The sequence below is a fragment of the Mustelus asterias genome, chromosome 21 (assembly GCF_964213995.1).
Source record: "Mustelus asterias chromosome 21, sMusAst1.hap1.1, whole genome shotgun sequence".
Lineage (NCBI taxonomy): Eukaryota > Metazoa > Chordata > Chondrichthyes > Carcharhiniformes > Triakidae > Mustelus > Mustelus asterias.
In genome coordinates this window covers 16,742,432-16,767,005 of record NC_135821.1, presented here as the reverse complement: position 1 = coordinate 16,767,005, position 24,574 = coordinate 16,742,432, and the positions used below count along the sequence as shown (strand labels likewise).

The window sequence follows — 24,574 nt, the reverse complement described above, 5'->3', positions numbered from 1 at the left end:
GATTATGGATACGTATGGAGGTCACAGGGTAGTTGTCATGGGTGACTTTAACTTTCCAAATATTGATTGGAACCTTTATAGGTCGAATAGTTCGGATGGGGCAGTTTTTGTACAGTGTGTGCAGGAGGGTATCCTGACACAATATGTGGATAGGCCGACAAGAGGTGGGGCCACATTGGACTTGGTACTGGGTAATGAACTGGGCCAAGTGTTAGATTTTGTTGTGGGAGAGCACTTTGGAGATAGTGACCACAATTCGGTGTCTTACGGCAGGGCAAGGTTTATAATTGGGGGAGGGGTAATTATGATGCGATTAGGCAAGAATTAGGGAGCATAAGATGGGAACAGAAACTGTCAGGGAAAGGCACAAATGAAAAGTGGAGCTTGTTCAAAGAACAAATACTGCGTGTCCTTGATAGGTATGTCCCTGTCAGGCAGGGAGGAAATGGCCGAGTGAGGGAACCATGGTTCACAAAAGAGGTTGAATGTCTTGTCAAGAGGAAAAAGGAAGCGTATATAAGGATGAGAAAACAAGGTTCAGTTGAGTCGATTGAGGGTTACAAGCTAGCAAGGAATGAGCTAAAAAAAAGGGCTTAGGAGAGCTAGGAGGGGGCATAAGTCCTTGGCGGGTCGGATCAAGGAAAACCCCAAGGCTTTTTACTCTTATGTGAGAAATAAAAGAATGACCAGGGTGAGGTTAGGGCCGGTCAAGGACAGTAGTGGGAACTTGTGCATGGAGTCAGAAGAGATAGGCGAGGTGATGAATGAATACTTTTCTTCAGTGTTCACCAAGGAGAGGGACCATGTTTTTGAGGATGAGTGTGTGATACAAGCTGATAGGCTGGAGGAGGTAATATTCTCAGGGAAGGTGTATTAGCGATTTTGAAAAACCTGAGGGTCGATAAGTCCCCTGGGCCAGATGAGATATATCCTAGGATTCTTTGTGAGGCAAGGGATGACATTACAGAGCCTTTGGGCTTTGATCTTTGGGTCCTCACTGTCCACATCACGGGGATAGTGCCAGAGGACTGGAGAGTGGCGAATGTTGTTCCTCTGTTCAAGAAAGGAAATAGGAATGACCCTGGTAATTATAGGCCAGTTAGTCTTACTTCGGTGGTCGGTAAGTTAATGGAAAAGGTCCTGAGGGATAGGATTTATGACCATTTAGAAAGATGCAGCTTAATCCGGGATCGTCAACACGGATTCGTGAAGGGTAAGTCTTGCCTCACAAATTTGATTGAATTCTTTGAGGAGGTAACTAAGTGTGTTGATGAAGGTAGAGCAGTTGATGTCATATACATGGATTTTAGAAAGGCGTTTGATAAGGTCCCCCATGGTCGGCTCATGAAGAAAGTGAGGAGGTGTGGGATCGAGGGAAATTTGGTCGATTGGATAAGTAACTGGCTATCTCATAGAAAACAGAGGGTGGTGGTGGATGGAAAATTTTCAGACTGGAGACCAGTTACCAGCGGTGTACCACAGGGATCAGTGCTGGGTCCTCTACTATTTGTGATTTTTATCAATGACTTGGAGGAGGGGGCTGAAGGGTGGATCAGTAAATTTGCTGATGACACCAAGATTGGTGGAGTAGTGGATGAGGTGGAGGGCTGTTGTAGGCTGCAAAGAGACATTAATAGGATGCAGAACTGGGCCGAAAAATGGCAGATGGAGTTTAACCCTGATAAGTGCGAGGTGATTCATTTTGGTAGGACAAATTTGAATGTTGATTACAGGGTCAACGGTAGGGTTCTGAGGAATGTGGAGGAACAGAGATATCTTGGGGTTCATATCCACAGATCTCTGAAGGTTACCACTCAAGCAGATAGAGCCGTGAAGAAGGCCTATAATGTGTTAGCGTTTATTAACAGGGGGTTTGAGTTCAAGAGCCATGGGGTTATGCTGCAACTGTACAGGACCTTGGTGAGACCACATTTGGAATATTGTGTGCAGTTCTGGTCACCTCACTATAAGAAGGATGTGGAAGCATTGGAGAGAGTGCAAAGGAGATTTACCAGGATGCTGCCTGGTTTGGAGGGTAGGTCTTATGAGGAAAGGTTGAGGGAGCTAGGGCTTTTCTCTTTAGAACGGAGAAGGTTGAGAGGCGACTTAATAGAGGTTTATAAGATGATGAGGGGGATAGATAGAGTGGACGTTCAGAGACTATTTCCTCGGGTGGATGTAGCTATTACTAGGGGGCATAACTATAAGGTTCATGGTGGGAGATATAAGAGGGATGTCCGAGGTAGGTTCTTTACTCAGAGAGTGGTTGGGGTGTGGAATGGACTGCCTGCTGTGATAGTGGAGTCGGACACTTTAGGAACTTTCAAGCGATTATTGGATAGGCACATGGAGCACACCAGAATGATAGGGAGTGGGATAGCTTGATCTTGGTTTTGGACCAAGCTCGGCACAACATCGAGGGCCGAAGGGCCTGTACTGTGCTGTACTGTTCTATGTTCTATGTTACTTCCAGATTCCCAGCACCTGCTTTTCACAATCTGTTGGTTCCTGGTCCACAAGGGCAGATCCACAGGGATTAGTCTCCCTCAGATTGGCGGACGGCCTTGACTGAATGATCTCCCTGTTCGGGGGCTCCCCCATCCCCCCCCCACTATGTTGCTTCAAAAAGGTGACCAGCGGTGTGCCTCGGGGTCAGTGCTGGGTCCATTGTTATTTGTCATTTATATTAATGATTTGGATGAGAATATAGGAGGCATGGTTAGTAAGTTTGCAGATGACACCAAGATTGGTGGCATAATGGACAGTGAAGGAGGTTATCTCAGATTGCAATGGGATCTTGATCAATTGGGCCAGTGAGCTGATGAATGGCAGATGGAGTTTAATTTAGACAAATGCGGGATGATGCATTTTGGTCGATCGAACCAGGGCAGGACTTACTCAGTTAATGGTAGGGCATTGGGGAGAGTTACAGAGCAAAGAGATCTAGGGATATATGTTCATAGCTCCTTGAAAGTGGAGTCACAGGTGGACAGAGTGGTGAAGAAGGCATTCGGCATGCTTGGTTTTATCGGTCAGAACATTGAACAGAGAAGTTGGGACGTTTTGTTGAAGTTGTACAAGACATTGGTAAGGCCACACTTGGAATACTGTGTACAATTCTGGTCACCCTATTATAGAAAGGATATTATTAAACTAGAAAAAGAGTGCAGAAAATATTTACTAGGATGCTACCGGGACTTGATGGTTTGAGTTATAAGGAGAGGCTGGATAGACTCGGACTTTTTTCTCTGGAGCGTAGGAGGCTGAGGGGTGATCTTATAGAGGTCTATAAAATAATGAGGGGCACAGGTCAGCTAGATAGTCAATATCTTTTCCCAAAGGTAGGGGAGTCTAAAACTAGAGGGCATAGGTTTAAGGTGAGAGGGGAGAGATACAAAAGTGTCCAGAGGGGTAATTTTTTCACACAGAGGGTAGTGAGTGTCTAGAACAAGCTGCTGGAGGTAGTAGTAGAGGCAGGTACAATTTTGTCTTTTAAAAAGCATTTAGACAGTTACATGGGTATTCTGGGTATAGAGGGATATGGGCCAAATGTGGGCAATTGGGATTAGCTTAGGGGTTTTAAAAGGGCGGCATGGACAAGTTGGGCCGAAGGGCCTGTTTCCATGCTGTAAACCTCTATGACTGTATTTGTTCTGCTAAACATGATGAGAGCTTGGCTAACCGGTCTGACCAGATAACATCCAGGCCAGCGTGGGGGTCACAGTTGAGAGCCTTCCTGAGATTAGCTTGGGGCCACTCACCCCACAGAACTGATTACAACAGGTCACAGGACACCAGAAATAGGGGCAGGACGGGACCATTCGGCCTGTCAAGTCTGCTCCACCATTCTGTACGATCACAACTAATTTCTGGCTTTAAACTCCATCTTTTCACCCGCACCCTCCCCAAATCCCTCGACTCCGAGACCACATAAATCCGTCTATCCCAAATATATTCAATGCTGGGACATCCATCACCCTCCGAGGTAGAAAATTCCAAAGATTCACAACCCTTTGAGTGAAGAAATTTCTCCTCATCCCCGTCCAAAATGGCTGACGCCCTTATCCCAGGGCTGCACGTCCCCCTCACCATGATTTAGATTCCACAGTCGGAAAAAAAGAAATCCTAATATTTACTCTGCCAATCCTCTTCATAATCCCGTATGTTTCAATGAGATCACCTCTCAATCCTCTGAATTCCAGAGAATACAGATCCCATTTGCTCAGACTCTGATCCCAGGACAACCCTGTCATCCCATGGCCCAATCTAGTGAATCTTTACTGTACCCAGCTCCGGCGTAGGTACCTCCCCCTGAAACATGGAGGCCAAAGCTGCACACACTATTCCAGATGTGATGTCAAAATCCCTGTACAATTATACCCAGATTTCTTTATTCTTGCTCTACCCAATCTCCTTGCAATTAAGACCACGTGCCATTTGCATAGAAACATAGAAACTAGAAGCAGGAGTAGGCCATTCAGCCCTTCCAGTACGATCATGGCTAATCATCAAATTCAATAATCCTGACATTGTCGGGCAGCATGGTCGGTGCAGGCTTGGAGGGCCGAAGGGCCTGTTCCTGTGCAGTAATTTTCTTTGTTCCGATCCCGCCTTCCCCCCATATTCTTTGATCCCTTCGCCGCCTCGGGAAACCAGCCAGCATAATCAAGGACCCCACGCACCCCGGACATTCTCTCTTCCACCTTCTTCTGTCGGGGAAAAAGATACAAAAGTCTGAGATCACGTACCAACCGACTCGAGAACAGCTTCTTCCCTGCTGCCATCAGACTTTTGAATGGACTTACCTTGCATTAAGTTGATCTTTCTCTACACCCTAGCTGTGACTGTAACACCACATTCTGCACCCTCTCCTTTCCTTCTCCCCTATGTACTCTATGTACGGCATGCTTTGTCTGTATAGCACGCAAGAAATAATACTTTTCACTTTATCCCAATACGTGACAATAATAAATCAAATCAAAAAATGGTGTATCTAATTCCTTCTTGAAAACAATATTTTAGCCTCAGCTGCTTTCTGTGGTAGTGAATTCCACAGGCTCACTACTCTGTGGGTGAAGAAATTTCTCCTAATCTCAGTCCTAAAAGGTTTACCCCTTATCCTTAGACTATGACCCCTGGATCTCGACATCCTGTAGCTGTATAGAATGATGGTTAGGCCACATTTGGAATACTGCGTCCAGTTCTGGTCACCAAACTACCAGAAGGACGTGGAGGCTTTGGAGAGAGTACAGAGAAGGTTTACCAGGATGTTGCCTGGTATGGAGGGTCTTAGCTATGAGGAGAGATTAAGTAAACTGGGGTTGTTCTCCCTGGAAAGACGGAGGATGAGGGGCGACCTAATAGAGGTGTATAAAATTATGAAGGGCATAGATAGAGTGAACAGTGGGAAGCTTTTTCCCCAGGTCGGAGGTGACGAACACAAGGGGTCACGGGTTCAAGGTGAGGGGGGCAAGGTTCAACACAGATGTCAGGAGGACATATTTTACAGAGGGTGGTGGGGGCCTGGAATGCACTGCCAAGCAAGGTGATTGAGGCGGACACGCTGGGATCGTTTAAGACTTATCTAGATAACCACATGAACAGACTGGGAATAGAGGGATACATAAGAATGGTCTAGCGGGCACATGAGCGGCGCAGGCTTGGAGGGCCGAAGGGCCTGTTCCTGTGCTGTATTGTTCTTTGTTCCCCCACCATCGGGAACATCCTCCCTGCAGCTACTCTGTTTACTCCTGGTAGAATTTTATAGGTTTCTATGAAATCCCCCTTCATTCTTTTGAACTCCAGTGAATATAATCCTAACCAACTCAATCCCTCCTTATACCTCAGTCCCGCCATCCCATGAATCAGTCTGGTAAACCTTCACTGCATTCTGTAACATGAGCACTCCTTCTATACTATCATAATACCTTTCTGCGTTCCTTCTAAGAATCTATCTGAACATCAGCATTTGCAAGTTCTGCACTTTTATAAAAAATTCTACCACTAAAGTGAAGAACCTCACACTTTATACATTATACCCCATCTGCCACCTGGTTACCTGCTCACTTAACCCATCAAGATCTTTTTGTAGTCTCTGTATCTCAGCTTGGATTACTGGTTAACGATAGATGCATTACTCTGTCTCTTTATCGAAGTCAGTAATATAGATTGTAAATAGCTGAGACCCCACCGCTGATCCTGGCAACACTCCATTAGTCACAGCCTCCCAACTTGAAAATACAGCGTTTATCACTATTTGCCTCTTCCTGCCCGTTAACCAATCCTCTATCCATTCAAATTCCAACTCCAAGAGCCTTTATCTTGTGTTTTCAGCTTTTATGCGGCACCTTATCGAATGCCTTTCTGGAGATCCAAGTATACTACATCTACTAGTTCCACTTTATCTACCAGTTATATCCTCAGAAACTACACTAAATTTGTCAAACTTGACCTTTTTGTAAAACTATGTCGCCTTGTCTCATCCTAAATGCATTGCTAAGACTTAGAATCATAGAATCCTACAGTGCAGAAAGAGGCCATTCGGCCCATCGAGTTTGCACCAAACACAATCCCCATATCCCTACATACTTACCCACTAATCCCTCTAACCTATGCATCCTGGGACACTAAGGGGCAATTTAGAATGGCCAATCAACCTAGCCCGCACATCTTTGGACTGTGGGAGGAAACCCATGATGTGGAGATGCCGGCGTTGGACTGGGGTAAACACAGTAAGAAGTTTAACAACACCAGGTTAAAGTCCAACAGGTTTATTTGGTAGCAAAAGCCACACAAGCTTTCGGAGCTCCAAGCCCCTTGGAGGGCTCAATTGAGTTTGTGTCTTTATATGCTCTGTTTGTGAACAGAATTCCCACTCACCTGAAGGGGTTTGGAGCTCCGAAAGCTTGTGCGGCTTTTGCTACCAAATAAACCTGTTGGACTTTAACCTGGTGTTGTTAAACTTCTTACGGAGGAAACCCACGCAGACACGAGGAGAATGTGCAAACTCCACACAGACAGTGACCCAAGCCGGGATTCGAACCCAAGTCCCTGGAGCTGTGAAGCAGCAGTGCTAACCACTGTGCTACCGTGCCGCCCTTTAATAATAGGCCAGCAAAGTTAGGCCTGTAGTTCCCGGTTTTCTCACTCCCTCCTTACTTGAAGAACGGTGTTACACTTACTAACTTTTGGGACCATTCCAAAATTCCCGGGAATTTTGGGAAACCTTTGCCAGTGTAGTCACTGCCTCTGCAGCTCTCTCTTTTAGAACCCTACAATATAGACCATCAGATCCCAGGAGTTTCTCCAGTACGTTTTCCTCTGTTGATATTACTCATCTTAATTTCCTCACCCTTATTAACCCCGAGGTAACCATCTATTTCTGGTATGTAACGTGCGTCTTCTATAGTGAAGTCAGACAAGATATTTCTTCAATGTCTCTGCCACTTCTACATTCTCCCAAAGATAATTTCACCTGTCTCTGCTTCTAACTGTCTAATGTCGACTTTAGCTACTCTCTTCCTTTTTGTATACTTGGTAAAAATTCTTGGAATTCGTTTCAACATTCATGGCTACTTTACTCTTGCATTGGAGTAGTACAGTGAAGTGGTACAGTGAAGTGGTACAGTGAAGTGGTACAGTGAAGTGGTACAGTGAAGTGGTACAGTGAAGTGGTACAGTGAAGTGGTACAGTGGAGTGGTACAGTGGAGTGGTACAGTGAAGTGGTACAGTGAAGTGGTACAGTGAAGTGGTACAGTGAAGTGGTACAGTGGAGTGGTACAGTGAAGTGGTACAGTGGAGTGGTACAGTGGAGTGGTACAGTGAAGTGGTACAGTGAAGTGGTACAGTGAAGTGGTACAGTGGAGTGGTACAGTGGAGTAGTACAGTGAAGTGGTACAGTGGAGTGGTACAGTGGAGTGGTACAGTGGAGTGGTACAGTGAAGTGGTACAGTGGAGTAGTACAGTGAAGTGGTACAGTGGAGTGGTACAGTGGAGTGGTACAGTGGAGTGGTACAGTGGAGTGGTACAGTGAAGTGGTACAGTGGAGTGGTACAGTGGAGTGGTACAGTGGAGTGGTACAGTGGAGTGGTACAGTGAAGTGGTACAGTGGAGTGGTACAGTGGAGTGGTACAGTGGAGTGGTACAGTGGAGTAGTACAGTGAAGTGGTACAGTGGAGTGGTACAGTGAAGTGGTACAGTGGAGTGGTACAGTGGAGTGGTACAGTGGAGTGGTACAGTGGAGTGGTACAGTGGTTAGTACTGCTGCCAGGGGCCTGGGTTCAATTCCAGCCTCAGATCATTGTCAGTGTGGTGTTTGCACATTCTCCCCGTGTCTGCGTGGGTTTCCTCCCACACTCCAAAGATGTGCAGGTTAGGTGGATTGGCCGTGCTAAGTTGCCCTTTATTGTCCAAAGATGTGCAGGTTAAGTGGATTGGCCATTTGTGAGACTCTGGGAGTTTGCACGTTCTCCCTGTTTCTGAGTAGGTTTCCTCCCGTTTCCTCCCACAGTCCAAAGATGTGCGGGTTAGGTGGATTGGCCATGCTAAATTGTCCCTTATTGTCCAAAGATGTGCGGGTTAGGTGGATTGGCCGTGCTAAATTGCCCCTTATTGTCCAAAGATGTGCGGGTTAGGTGGATTGACTGTGCTAAATTGCCCCTTATTGTCCAAAGATGTGCGGGTTAGGTTGGTTTGTGAGACTATGTGGAGTTTGTACGCTCTCCCTGTTTCTGCGTGGGTTTCCTCCCACAGTCCAAAGATGTGTAGGTTAGGTGGATTGGTCATGCTAAATCGCCCCTTAGTGTCAAGGGGATTAGCTGGGTAAATACATGGGGTTACGGGGATAGGGGCTGGGTGGGATTGTCATCAGTGCAGGCTCGCTGGGCCGAATGGCCTCATCTGCACTGTAGGGATTCTATGATTCTACTTTTTCCCTCTTTAGCAATATTTTGGTGGCCCTTTGCTGGTTTCTCAAACACTCCCAATCTTCAGACTTACTTCTATGTGAGATTATAAGCCTCTTCTTTTAATCTAATATTAACCCCGATCCTTCTTAGTAAGACATGGATGGATCTTTCTTGCTAAGTTTTTGTCAATCGGATGCACTTTAAAAAGCATTCTACGTATTCATCTACGAGACCTTGCTAATTTTATTGGCCCGGTCTACATGAAGATTCAAGTCCTCCACAACTATTATATTGTCTAATCAGCTCAAATAATTTATAGTTTAATAGTCTGTTCAATAGGGGCCTCAGCGTTTTTGGCGCTTGCTATTCCTGATCTCCATCCACCGATTCTACTTCCCAATGTCTTGTGCCAAGATCCTTTCTCGCTATGTCATCCTTTATTATCAGGGCAATCCTGCTATATTTTCCACTCTGCCTGTTGTAAAGCCTGGAAATTTATTTCCCAACCCTGGTCACCTTGCAATCATGTCCCTGTACTGGCGATTTGATCTAAAACCATTCATCTCCATGCCATCAATTCATCACACAGTCCCATGTCTGCGTGGGTTTCCTCCGGGTGCTCTGGTTTCCTCCCACAGTCTGAAAGACATGCTGGTTAGGTGCATTGGCCGTGCTAAATTCTCCCTCAGTGTACCCGAACAGGCGCCGGAGTGTGGCGACTAGGGGAATTTCACAGTTACCTCATTGCAGTTTTAACGTCAGCCTACTCATGATTAATAACTAAACTTTACTATTGCCCAGTCATAGAATCCCTACAGTGCAGGAGGCCGCCATTCGGCCCATCGAGTCTGCACCGACAACAATCCCACCCAGGCCCTATTCCCATAATCCCACCTGTTTACCTAGCTAGTCCTCCGGACACTAAAGGGCAATTTAGCATGGCCAATCCACCTAACTGCACATCTCTGAAGAGTGGGAGGAAACCGGAGCATCCGGAGGAAACCCACGCAGACACAGGGAGAACGTGCAGACTCCGCACACACAGTCACCGAAAGCTGGAATCGAACTCGGGTCCCGGCGCTGTGAGGCAGCAGTGCTAACCACTGTGGCACCGTGTTCATTTGCTCAGGAGGAATCCAGAGATTGTTACCTATGTGGTTCTGCTTTTTAATGTAGCCCCTAGCTGCTCAAACGCCCTGGGCAGAACTTCTCTGTTTTTACTTCTCTCTACGTTATTGGCACCCATGACAACCAAATCCTTCCCCTCCCTCTCCAAGTTCCTCTGCAGCCCAGAGGAGGTGCTTAACCCTGGCACTGAGCAGACAACACACTGTTCGGGCCTCTCAGTCTTGGTTATGGAGAACAGCATCAATCACCCCCCTCATGCCCCTAAACAGTCCACCTACTACAACTACTATATCTTTTTAGAATAGAATAGAATCCCTACAGTGCAGAAGGAGGCCATTCAGCCCATCGAGTCTGCACTGACAACAATCCCACCCAGGCCCTATTCCTGTAACCCCACGTATTTACCCTCCTAATCCCCCTGTCACTAAGGGACAATTTACCTAACCCGCACATCTTTGGGAGGAAACTGGAGCACACCGATGAAATCCATGCAGACACGGGGAGAAACTCCACACAGACAGTCACCCGAGGCTGGAATTGAACCCGGGTCCCTGGCGCTGTGATGCAGCAGTGCTAACCACTGTGCCATTGTCAGTTTGCTCACCCTCCCTGCAGTCCATGCCCTCTTCCATAAACAGGCCGCAGGGAGCTCAAACCCATTGGACAATTACTGAGGGGCCTCCATTGCGGCCTTTGGAATCCCCTAATCCCCCTCACTCTCAGTCACACTCTCCCACACCTGATCAGGGAGGGAATCCGAAGCAGCTGCCCAAGGGGTGCAGCATGCCTCCTGGAACCAAGTGACTTGGTATCCTTCCCCCCCCCCTCCCTGATTCATTGTGGAATCAGAAATTCAGTCTGCAGCAGATGTGGGTGCCGTGGATCACATGGGTGCCCAGCCCAGCCACATGCTGCAGCTGCAACACATCACCCACCCTGCCAACACACGGGTGCCCACCATGCCCACATGCTACAGCTGCAGCATATCACCTTCCATGCCAGAGGTGTCCACCTTACCCACATACTGCAGCTGCAACACATCACCTTCCTTGCCATTTTCATTGTGTTTTATTTAACTAACTGGTTTTCAAGTTTAGAAATAGCACTGAATGGTCGGTCGTCTGTAGTTAGCCGAAGTAGTTTAACTAGTTAAGCTATAAATTTAATACAATATTTACAATCTCCCCCAATACCGAGCAGAGAAATAAAATCTTCAAACTCGACCACCTACCTGCTGATCAAATTAATGTCTTTGAATACTTACCGGGGGCTGAAAAATATAACCGGCACCCCTGCACACACACCCCCCGCCTCCCCCCCCCCCCCCCCCCCAAAACACCCCCGTATCGAATTCCCACCCACACTAAATCGCCACGGTAACACTCGCACCTCAAAAGGACTGCGACCTCGGCACTCCCACAATGCACCACTCACCATTCAACTCTGACCCTCACTGGCGTATCCTCCCGCTCACTCCCAGTCGCCCATCGCGCTCCGGCTGGGTCTCCGACGGACTGGAACGCCACCAGCTGCCTCACGACTCCTTGGGCCTCTCCTTAGGAGCACTCGCCGGCACATCTGGAAATCTCCTGCAGCTGTGGTGATTGGAGATTGGGGGGGGAGGGGGGGTGTTAGAAAATAACAAATGGGAGAGGAGTTCAGACGCAAATCCCGTGCAGCCAATCAGCAGATCTGAACAGATTCTTACAACAACAACAACTTGCATTTGGACTGCACCTTTGGCAGTGAGACACCCAGACGGCCTCACAGGGGTATTTACATGAGAATCATAGAATCCCTACAGTGCATGAGGCGGCCATTCGGCCCATCGAGCCTGCACCGACAACAATCCCAACCGGGCCCTATCCCTGAAACACCAAGTATTTACCCCGCTAGTCCCCCTGACACTAAGGGGCAATTTAGCACGGCCAATCCACACATCTTTGGGCTGTGGGAGGAAACCGGAGCACCCGGAGGAAACCCACGCAGACACGGGGAGAACGTGCAAACTCCACACAGTGACCCGAGCCGGGAATCAAACCCGGGTCCCTGGCGTTGTGAGGCAGCAGTGCTAACCACTGTGCCACCGATAAAGTTTAATCAATTCAGGTTTTTCTTCCCATTCAAGGAATGTAGCCATCGCTGGCTGGGCCCAGCATTCATTGCCCATCGCTAATTGCCCCTCGAGAAGGTGGTGGTGAGCTGCCTTCTTGAATCACTGCAGTCCATGTGGTGTAGGTACACCCACAGTGCTGTTAGGGTGGGAGTTCCAGGATTTTAACCCAGCGACGGTGAAGGAACGGCCGATATATTTCCCAAATCAAGATGGTGAGTGACTTGGAGGGGAACTTGCAGGTGGTGGCGTTCCCAGGTATCTGTGATCAAAAGCTAAACCAAAGAAGGACCTTTTAGTCAACAGCTAAAAGAAAGAGAGAGGAGAGAGAGAGAGAGAGCGAGTTAGAGAGACAGAGAGAAATAGGGAGCAAATTCCAGAGTTTTGGCTTCAGTTCTGGTCTCATGCATGGGGGAATTTTTCTCCTTCACCCGTACCTCCAGAACCTGATATGAAGAGGGAACTGCTGGTGGTTGGAGCCAGGTTATGCCGCAGGCCTAGGGGGGGGTCGGGGCAGCCTGGGCCCACAGCAGAGCCGGGAGGGGGAGGGGCACCAGGGCCTACTGCAGGGCCAGAGAGCCGGGGCCACCAGGTTTCCCTCCTCTCTCACACCCAGGTTTAAATTGCTGAAAGCCACACTAGCATCTTTCAACTGAAACAGCAGCCTCCACACCTCAGGAGGACCAAAAAACTTCACAGTCAAATGAAATACATTTTGAAGTGCAGTCAATGCTGAAAATGTAGGAAACACTGCAGCCAATTTACACCCAGCAAGCTCCCACACACAGTAATGTCACAATCACCAGATAATCTCTCATTTGTGTTGTCCGAGAGAGAGGGAATGTCGGCCAGGCCACGAGGCAGGACACCCCAGCACTTGGCACTATTGCCATGGGATTTCTTTAATGGTCTTTTGAGTGGGAAGACAGGACCTCGATTTAAAGTTTAAACTGAAAGACAGTGCAGCAATGTTCCCCCAAAGGTGCACTCCCTCGACACTGATCCCTCCGACAGTGCGGCGCTCCCTCAGCGCTGACCATCCGACAGAGCGGCGCTCCCTCAGTGCTGACCCTCCGACAGCACGGCACTCCCTCAGCGCTGACCCTCCGACAGTGCGGCGCTCCCTCAGCACTGACCCTCCGACAGCACGGCACTCCCTCAGCACTGACCCTCCGACAGTGCGGCGCTCCCTCAGCACTGACCCTCCGACAGTGCGGCGCTCCCTCAGCACTGACCCTCCGACAGTGCGGCGCTCCCTTAGCACTGACCCTCCGAGCACCAGTTTTGGGTTTGTGCTCAAAAGGCTGGTCTGGTAAATCCCAGGAAATTTAGGCTGAATCCCACATAGACAGATCGAGGAGTTGGATCAATTTTTAAAAACTGGGAAATTAAAAGCTGGTAAAGGTGTGCGTGAAGCTCTCGGAATTTGTAAAATTCAAAGTGGTTCAATAATGTCCTTTGGGCTGGCCAGGCCTCTGTGTGTCTTCAACCCCCAGTAACATGGCTGCCCTCATCTCCCGAGACACTCAATTATACCAAAACTCTGGCCGATTGCAATGGATATATTCACCTTGCCAGCAATCCTCAAAGGGTTTTTAAAAATTAAATCATTGAGCTTCACATGTTAATGGGTGGACATTTCTGCACAGTCATCACCCTATCTCCCCCCCCTCCCCATCTGATTCAACCCTTGTTTCTCCATCACAAGGTCTAAATTATTTTAAGACAACCTCTTTGTGTTGTTGACAAGTTTTTTTTCCCCCTGTGAGTCAGGCTGGAGAGAGTTCACCAAAGGGTTTAAACCAGCGAGTCCCCTTTCATCACCATGGATACTGAGAGGGTGGGAGTTTGAGGCCTAGGCCTTCAGGCTGTCCCTAGGCTAGCTTCAGGCTCCATTCACCTCCAGAGTTTGCACTCCACCACCCGGCCCAGAACCCTCCATCCTCTCCCACACGCCACTGAAGGAGGAGATACTCTGGGTACAGGGACAATCAGCATGGAGGTCGGAATGGGAGCCAGTCGGACAATGTCTGGACCGTGTGGTCGAATGGATAAGGCGTCTGACTTTGGTGTTTCCAGTGATGGTATCAGAAGATTGAAGGTTCGAGTCCTGTCGCGGTTGCTTTTAGGGTGGCACTATGGCACTGCTGCCTCACAGCGCCAGCGACCCGGGTTCAATTCTGGCCTTGGTCACTGTCTGTGAGGAGTCTGCACGTTCTCCCCGTGTCTGCATGGGTTTCTTCTGGGTGCTCTGGTTACCTCCCACACTCCAAAGATGTGCGGGTTAGGTTGATTGGCCATGCTAAATTGCCCCTTAGTGTCAGGGGGATTAGCAGTGTAAATACGTGGGGTTACAGTTCATAGAATCCTAGTGCAGGAGGCGGCCATTTGGCCCATCAAGTCTGCACCGATCACAATCCCGCCCAAGGCCTATCCCCATAACCCCATGCATTTACTCTAGCTAGTTCCCCCTGACACTGAGGGAGAATTTAGCATGGCCAACCCACCTAACCTGCGCATCTTTGGACTGTGGGAAGAAACCGGAGCACCCGGAGGAAACCAACGCAGACACGGGGAGAACGTGCAGACTCCGCACAGACAGACAGTCACCCAAGCTGGGAATTGAACCTGGGTCCCTGGCGCGGTGGGGCAGCAGTGCCAAACACTGCCACCGTGCCGCTACGGAGATAGGGCCTGGGTGGGATTGTTGTCGGTGCAGGCTCGACGAGCCGAATGGCCTCTTTCTGCACTGTAGAGATTCTTTTCTATAACTCTGATGGGACCAACTCCTGCCCCATCCCCACTACATCCATCGCCTCAATGTCCGCCCTTGCACTGCAACTGGGAAGCGAAGAGCCTCCTCATTGCCAGATTGCCTCCATTAAATAGCTTCTGCCCTTCGCCAACATTAATAAGCAAAACATTTTTTTTTTAAAACAAAACCGCTGGAATGATTCCTCTCTTGGGTTGGCTGACAGCAGCGCTGAGGAGATGAACCTTCGATTCCCAGGGAGCACAAGGCAACCTTGGCGCTCGGCAACTCCCAGCTAAAATGAGATTAAAATGAGGTGGCTTTGCATAGAAACTAGGAGTAGGCCATTCGGCCCTTTGAGCCTGTCCCACCATTCTATATGATCATGGCTGACCTTCAATCTCAATGCCATCTTCCCGCTCTCTCCCCTCAATACCTCAAAAAACCCTCTTTGCTTTGTCCAATCGACATGCAAATTAAAATCAATTGTTGTAGTCATACTCTTGTTGCAAGCATCTCTGGTTTCTTATTTAATACCTTCCCTTATATCCCCATTACTGACTGTAGGCCTATAGACACCTCTTGATGTTTCTCATCTCCATCCATCCAGATTCACATCATAATTTTTCCAAGCCAATCGCCTCCCTCACTGCTGATTTAATTTGTTCCTTTATTAACAATGCTACCCCACCTCCATTCCCTTTTTTTTGTCCTTCCTAAATAATGAATACCCCCGGATGGTCAGTTCCCATCCTTGCTAACCCTGCAGCCATGTCTCTGTAATTGACCATCAGATATAGGAGCAGGATCAGGCCATTTGGCCCATCGAGTCTGCTCCACCATTCATTCACAGCCGATAAGTTTCTCATCCCCATTACCTCTGATCCCCTTACCAATCAAGAACCTATCTACGGGGCGGCACGGTAGCACAGTGGTTAGCACTGCTGCTTCACAGCTCCAGGGACCTGGGTTCGAATCCCGGCTCGGGTCGCTGTCTGTGTGGAGTTTACACATTCTCCCTGTGTCTGCGTGGGTTTCCTCCGGGTGCTCCGGTTTCCTCCCACTGTCCAAAGATGTGCGGGCTAGGTTGATTGGCCATTCTAAATTGCCCCTTAGTGTCCCGGGATGCATAGGTTAGAGGGATTAGTGGGCAAGTATGTAGGGATATGTGGATAGTGGTTGGTGCAGACTCGATGGGCCGAATGGCCTCTTTCTGCACTGTAGGATTCTATTCTATGATTCTATCTCTGCCTTAAATACACTCAATGACCTGGCCTCCACAGCCTTCTATGCAATGAATTCCACAGATGCATCACCCTCTGGCTGAAGAAATTCCTCCTCATCTCAGTTCTAAAGGGTCGTCCCTTTACTCTGAGGCTGTGCCCTTGGATCCTAGTCTCTCCGACTAATGGAAACATCATCTCCATGTCCACTCTATCCGGGCCTTTCAGTATTCTGTAAGTTTCAATGAGATCCCCCCCTCATCCTTCTAAACTCCATCAAGTACAGACCCAGAGTCCTCAAACGCTCCTCATACGTCAACTATACCCTAATGTTCAGGGAGGCGATGGCCTAGTGGTATATTTGCTGGACTACTAATCCAGAACCCAGCTAGTGTGTGTGGACCCAGGTTCGAATCCCCCACGGCAGCTGGTGGAATTTGAATTCAATAAAAAATATCTGGAATTAAGAATCTACTGATGACCATGAAACCATTGTCGGAAAAACCCATCTGGTTCACTAATGTCCTTTAGGGAAGGAAATCTGCCGTCCTTACCCGGTCTGGCCTACACGTGACTCCAGAGCCACAGCAATGTGGTTGACTCTCAACTGCCCTCCAAGGGCAACTAGGGATGGGCAATAAATGCTGGCCAGCCAGCGACGTCCGTGTCCCACGAAGGAATTAAAGAAAATCTATTTGCACTGTTAATTCATCTACTTCACTGCGAACTGTTTTGATGGATGAATGGACAGGAGGTGGAAGGGGTGGGGGAGTTAGGAATGAGGGACCACGATTGGGGAGGGAGACACACAAAGACATTAGAGCAAACACTTGGTGGATGGAATGCGGTCACGGTAAATAATTGGGACACAGCTTATTCGACTTCACTGAGAAGCAATTGGATGAGTGTTGGGGACAGGGGAACGTACAGACAGAGAGGGAGCAGGGCAGTGGGGTTATTTTTGAATTCTGTACCAGTCTTTATATTGAGGATACTCTCTTTTGTGTTGTGTGGCACTATCACCGTACTCAATGGAATGGAGCAACTCAAAGGCCAGGCCTCCCTGAGGCGCTGTGGACCATCAGCAGAATTGTACTCAACCACAGTCTGTAACCTCACGGCCCGGCACATCACCCACCCTACCATTCCCACCAAGCCAGGGAATCAACCCTGGTTCAATGGAGAGTGCAACAGGACATACCAGGAGCAGCACCAGGCATACATAAAAACGTGGTGTCAACCTGGTGAAGCTACCAAACAGGACTACTTGCGTGCCAAACAGCATAAGCAGCAAGTGATAGACCAAGCTAAGCAATTCCACAACAACGGATCGGATCTAATCGCTGCAGCCTTACCACGTCCAGACATGAATGGTGGTGAATAATTTAAACAACTCACGGGAGGAGGAGTCTCTACAAATATCCCCGTCCTCAATAATACATTGAGCACCCAGCACATCAGTGCAAAAGATAAAGCTGAAGCATTTGCAACAATCTGTTATCCCATGCATTTAGCATGGCCAATCCGCCTCACCTGCACATCTTTGAACACTAAGGGGCAATTTAGCATGGCCAATCCACTTCACCTGCACATCTTTGGATATTAAGGGGCAAGTTAACATGACCAATCCATCTAACCGACACAGCTTTGGAGTGTGGGAGGAAACCGGAGCACCCGGAGGAAACCCACGCGGACAACGAGCAGACTACACAGTCACCCGAGGCCGGAATCGAAACTGGGTCCCTGGCGCTGTGAGGCAGCAGCGTTAGCCACTGTGCCACACCTTGTGACTAACTCGGGCAAGGCTGAACAGAACTGCCTGCAGTCTCCTTTCCTTCCTGTGTTTTATTTACAAAAAAAAAAATCAACAGTGTGTTCATTGATGCAGAACGACCTCCAAAGCGGCAGTCACTGAGTGCCGTCGCTTCCCTGTTCCACCTTCACTGATCATTCCCCTGCATTCAGCAACTTAGCCTGATTTTCACCAAGCCAGAGCAAAACAACTGTGCTGCCTGATAGAGCAACCCAGTACCTCCCACTGACTTCACCCAGCGAGGGGGACAAGATTGTACCTCCCAGTGATTTCACCCAGGGAGAGAGAGATGAGTCATTGCAGGATGAGGGGTAGCAGTTACGCGTAGAGTCTGCAGAATCTGAACAATTAAACAGCGGATTTGGCAGCAGTAATCAAAATCCGACATGGATAGATTAAATGAAAAAACAACTCGCTGCCAAAGGCTGAACAATCAATAAGCAGGGTGCAAAAAAATCCTAGGTGATGTGAGGGAAAACCTTTTGCTTGTAAATGTAGTTAGGATTTGGAAATACCTCTTAAGTCAGTAAATACATATTCTCCAGTCACCACACTCTGGCGCCTGTTCGGGTACACTGAGGGAGAATTTAGCACGGCCAGTGCAACTAACCAGCACGTCTTTCGGACTGTGGGAGGAAACCCACATGGACACAGTGGCTCAGTGGTGACACTGATGTCTCACAACTCCAGGGACCTGGGTTCGATTCCCGGCTTGGGTCACTGCCTGCGTGGAATCTGCACGTTCTCCCCGTGTCTGCGTGGGTTTCCTCCAGTTGCCTCCCACAGTCTGAAAGACTGGTTAGGGGCATTGGCCATGCTAAATTCTCCCTCAGTGTACCCGAACAGTGTGGCGACCAGGGGATTTTCACAGTAACTTCATTGCAGTGTTAATTTAAGCCTACTTGTGACACTAACAACAATAAACTTTAAATAAGCTTCAAAGGAAAAATAATGCAGAGAGATGCGGGGTGGTGGGGGAGGGAGGAGGGTGGAGTGGGACTAAGTGGATTAATTCTTTACAGGAGCAAGCACAGATTTGATGGGCCTAATGGCCTCTACGTACTATACGATTCCCATAAGTAAATCCCTGGAGAATAATCAGAACATTTTCAAATCATAACTAACACAATTATTTCATCATCTGCCTATCACACACAAGTGGTAAATGAGTTTCAATGCCGTTGTGATGCCAGGTATGCAGGTCGTACACCTAAAGACTGGTGGATCGTATTGGCGGTTTGCAAGGGCAAGGTACAGACCATACCCCACCAAACCCTGTTTGCAAAACTCAGAACAGAGTGTCCAAAATTAGATGTGATTCACCAATTGGACAACAATTGCTTAACAATTCTGATTGTGCCAAGAATGACCCTGACAATCAACTTAAGATGGTCAGGTTCAGAGTTGGCACACCTACGCACGCTGGAAGCTACATATATTAGTACATGGGGCGCTGCCCTTGGCAGACAAAAGGAACATGTACAAGCATTGCGCCTTTTTCAACAAACAAAAACATGACAGCCATTCTCTTGTTCATTTCCCTGGGCAAACACCTTGGCCAGAGTCAACCAGCTTGGTTTCAATTTACATAATGCTTGGCAGTTAACTGTCAGTCATCAGTTAATGTCATGGCAACACCCCTGCCAGAGTCCACTCGTCAACCAAGCAGCACTCTCTTCTCATGCAGTATATAGATTGTTGTTGCCTTTACAATGTGGTCTTCTTACAAGTTACCCTGATGAGTGCAAGATGAAAAACTTCGACAGCATGTGCCTTTTGTCAGCGATACTCAAATTCTGCACCAAGTGACTAATTATTTATTAGTTGCAGTAACATTGAGCGATGGACCAATGGCAAGAGTGCAGGGGTGGGGCACAGTTAATGTTTTGGAGATCGAGAGAAGCCAGTTTGTGATGGTAAGCATATCACAGGATACAAAGCGTTAAACAGATGAGATACAGAGCAGCAATGATCTAATTAAATAGCAGGACAGGCTCGAGGGGCTGAATGGCCTTCTCCTGATCCTGCGTTTCATCTCAAAAAAGGGCAAGCTCACACAATTACTGTTGGAGGTTTTAAGTTTATTTATTAGTGCCACAAGTAGTCTTACATTAACACTGCAATGAAGTTACTGTGAAAATCCCCTAGTCGCCACATTCTGGCGCCTGTTTGCGTACATGGAGGGAGAATTTAGCACGGCCAATGCACCTAACCAGCACGTCTTTCGGACTGTGGGAAGAAACCGGAGCACCCGGAGGAAACCCACGCAGAGACGGGGAGAATGTGCAGTCTCTGCACAGACAGTGACCCAACTTGGGAATCGAACCCTGGCGCTGTGAGGCAGCAGTGCTCACCGCTGTGCCACCCATCCCACCTGGGTTTGCTCACTCATTATCGACACAGACAGGGTCGCCAGGCAACCCAGAGGCAGATCCCGGGGCGGGGGGGGGGCACTGGGGCTAACTCGGAAATCTGGCCTGAGAGCTTGTCCGGGATCAGTGAACGGAACTCACTCGACCGGGGATTTAATCTGGGATTGTCCTCCTGTGGAAGTCCAGGATTTTTTTTTTTTTAATCGGGAAACGTCCTCCTGCGTATCTCTCCAGGAAGGATCAGATTACCACAGCAGCTGACACAGGCCTCTTGGGAAAAATGCTTAGAAGTGGAGCCTTAGGGGGAGGCCCCAGTTTAAAATCTCCACACGGCAACCTGTACAGTGAACCAGACAGTGCGAGCTGTGCCTGTAAGCACTCGTCTTGGTTTACTGTGGATGCAAAAGGCAACTGTGGCAGCTGAATGCCTCAGGCCAGACCCAGGCCCGAGCCGAGGCCTAGGCTGCTAATGAGGCCTAACTTCAGTAAAGGAATCCATGGCAGCAGAGTCGCTGTTCAAGAGGGAATCAGGAAACGTGCCCAGAGACGGGGACTCGGGAGGCCTGCCTCACGGCTTCCAAATCTGTTGAAAAGGAGTGTGGGAGGAAGAAGGACTCTGCTGACTAAATCTCACCAGCAAATCACTATGGCAACAAAGCACCGGCCATTCCCTAACCCTCCCCCTGCCTCCCCAGCAGCAAAAGCCAACACAGGAGATAAAGAACAGAATTTTCACCATAAACTCTCAGACTCATCTCCAAACACGCCCTGGTCGGCCTCTCAAACCTGCCACTCTCCCTCTCGGTCACTACACCTCCCCAAAGTCGGAGTCCAGTGTTCCACACGCGAGCGTTTCCAGAGTAGTGAGTGCACAAGGCAGCGAGAGCGAAATTATTGACTCAGGCACAACAAAATGTGCTCTCTCTTTCAGTTAACCAACTGAACAGAATCGACAAATGGTGGGAGTAAATGCAAACGCAGTCCCTTAAAGCCAGACTGCAGCAAAGCAAACAGAACCTCAAAAAATCAAAATAAAACCTCGTCCATGGACCCAGTTCCTGCAACACCCACCAGGCATGGTAGCCCCGTCGGTCATAGTCATCATAGAATCCCGAGAGTGCAGGAGGCCATTCAGCCCATCGAGCCTGCCCTATCCCCGTAACCCCACATATTTACCCTGCTAATCCACCTGACATTAAGGGGCAATTTAACATTGCCCAATCCACCTAACCTGCACATCTTTGGACACTAAGGGACAATTTAGCATGGCCAATCCACCTAACCTGCACATCTTTGGACACTAAGGGACAGTTTTAGCATGGCCAATCCACCTAACCTGCAATCTTTGGACACTAAGGGGCAATTTAACATGGCCAATCCACCTAACCTGCACATCTTTAGAGTGTGGGAGGAAACTGGAGCACCCGGAGGAAACCCACACAGACACGGGGAGAACGTGCAGACTCCGCACAGACAGTGACCCGAGGCTGGAATCGAACCCGGGTCCCTGGCGCTGTGAGGCAGCAGTGCTAACCACTGTGCCACCCTTTATCATAGGGGTCTAAAGCACACAAAACGCCCTTCAGCCCATCATGTCTGTGCCAGTCAAAGACATACCACCCAACTATTCTAATCCCATTTTCCAGCACTTAGCCCACAGTCTTGTCTGTCCTGGCATTGCAAGTGAACATCTAAATACATCTAAATGTTATGAGGGTCTCTGCCTCCACCACTTTTTTAGGCAGTGAGTTCCAGACTCCCATCACCCTCTGGGTGAAATGATTTACCCTCACATCCCCTCCAAACCCTCCTGCCCCTTACTATAAATCTCTGCCCCCTGGGCATTGACCCCAGCACCAAGGGAAAAGTTTTCCCCTGTCTACTCTATCTATGCCCCTCAATTTTATACGTCTCAATCACATTCCCCCTCTCAATCTCCTCTGCTCCAAGAAGAACAACCCTCGCCTATCCAACCTCTCTTCATAACTAACACTCTCCAGCCCACGCAACATCCTGATAAATCTCCCCTGCAACCTTTCCAATGCTATCACATCCCTCCTATAATGTGGATTCCAGAACTGCAAACTATACCCTAGCTGTGGCCTAACCAATGTTTAATATCATTCCGTAAGAAGTCTCACAACACCCGGTTAAAGTCCAACTGGTTTATTTGGTAGCACGGGTTTCCGGAGCTCCAAAAGCTCAGGCTACCAAATAAACCTGTTGGGACTTTAACCTGGTGTTGAGAGACTTCTTACTGTGCCTTCCCCAGTCCAATGCCGGCATCTCCACATCATGGCAATATCGTTCCAGCGTGACCTTCCTGCTCTTAAACTCTATGCCCCGGCTAAAAAAGGCAAGTATATCATATGCCTTCTTAACCACTTTGTTCACCTGTCCTGCTACCTTAAGTGCCTGGTGTACATGCAAACCAATATCCCTCTGATCCTTGGTGCTTCCCAAGGTCCTGCCGTTCATCATGTATTCCCTTGTCTTGTTAGTCCTGCACAAGTGCATCACCTCACACTTATCCAGATTGAATTCCATTTGCCACCGATCAGTCTATCTGTACCCTCCTGTAATCCAAGGCTACCTCCTCGCTTTTTAACCACCCTACCAATTTTTGTACCATCTGCAAACTTACTGATCAACCTCCCCAAATCATTTATACAAACCACAAACAGTAAGGGCCCCAACACTGATCCCAGGGGGAAGGGGACACAGTCTTCCAGTCTGAAACTCAGCCAATGCTGGATCTAATTTGCCAAGTTTCCTCAGTCCCACTGGCTCTCCCATTGCGACCTTGTCAAAAGCTTTGTTGAAGCAGAATACGTCAAATGCATTGCCCTCAATGACACACCTGGTCACCTCTGAAAAATTCAGTCAAGTTGGTCCCCTCTACAGGGGCACCCAAGAGAGAACATAGGCGCAGACAACCTCATCGATCGCCCACTATTCGGACCTGCGAATGGCCAACTTGGCTAGGCCCACGAGGATGTTCCTCCCACCAGGTGTTCCTTTTTAGTGTGTGGGCCTCCAACACCACGTCACTGGTGTTCAGCCACATGGGTTTATTCTCATCAGAGCCAGAAAATTACTTCCTGTACATGTCCCGTTACCCCTGGTGGCCCAAGTGGATCATTCCTTCACCCCCCCCCCCAACTATTTCTCATCAACATGCTGCTCCTTGATGATACAGATGATGAGGCAGAGTACAGGAATGAGATAGAGAATCTGGTGAACTGGTGCAGCAACAATAATCTCTCCCTCAATGTCAACAAAACGAAGGAGGTTGTCATCGACTTCAGGAAGTGCAGTGGAGAACATGCCCCTGTCTACATCAACAGGGACAGAGTAGAAAGGGTAGAGAGCTTCACGTTTTTAGATGTCCAGATCACCAACAAGCTGTCCTGGTCCCCCCCATGCCGACACTATAGTTAAGAAAGCCCTCAACACCTCTACTTTCTCAGAAGACTAAGGAAATTTGGCAGGTGAGCTACGACTCTCACCAACTTTTACAGATGTACCATAGAAAGCATTCTTTCTGGTTGTATCACAGCTTGGTATGGCTCCTGCTCTGCCCAAGACCGCAAGACACTACAAAAGGTTGTGAATGTAGCCCAATCCATCACGCAAACCAGCCTCCCATCCATTGACTCTGTCTACACTTCCTGCTGCCTCGGCAAAGCAGCCAGCATAATTAAGGACCCCACGCACCCCGGACATTCTCTCTTCCACCTTCTTCCATTGGGAAAAAGACACAAAAGTCTGAGGTGACGTACCAACCGACTCAAGAACAGCTTCTTCCCTGCTGCCATCAGACTTTTGAATGGGCCTACCTCATATTAAGTTGATCTTTGTCTACACCCTAGCTATGACTGTAACACTACATTCTGTACTCTCTCATTTCCTTCTCTCCGAACGGTATGCTTTGTCAGTAGCAGCAGTGTGTACCACCTACAAGATGCACTGCAGCAATTCACCAAAGATCTGTGCATAGCACCTTCCAAACCCACGACCACTTCCACCTACGAGGACAAGGACAGCAGATACATGGGAACACCACCACCTGCAAATTCCCCTCCAAGCCACTCACCATCCTGACTTAGAAATATATCGCCGTTCCTTCACAGTCGCTGGGTCAAAAACCTGGAATTCCCTCCCTAACAGCGCTGTGGGTGTACCTACACCACGTGGACTGCAGCGGTTCAAGAAGGCAGCTCACCACCACCTTCTGAACGGCAACTGGGGATGGGCAATAAATGC

At 48.5% G+C, this 24,574-nt stretch overlaps 1 protein-coding gene across 5 annotated transcripts in view; it reads right to left on the bottom strand.

Annotated features, from left to right (window-relative positions):
- Window positions 1-24,574, bottom strand: part of tcf20 (transcription factor 20) — a 103,729-nt gene that overhangs the window by 39,153 nt on the left and 40,002 nt on the right. For 2 of the 5 annotated variants that reach the window (XR_013500400.1, XM_078237544.1), the window contains exons 2-3: window positions 11,470-11,630; window positions 4,435-4,709 (exon numbers count right to left, since the gene is read on the bottom strand). The gene's annotated coding sequence lies outside the window, so the exon portion shown is untranslated. The remainder of the gene's footprint in view (window positions 1-4,434; window positions 4,710-11,469; window positions 11,631-24,574) is intronic. The other 3 variants (XM_078237545.1, XM_078237548.1, XM_078237546.1) reach the window with 3 other exon arrangements.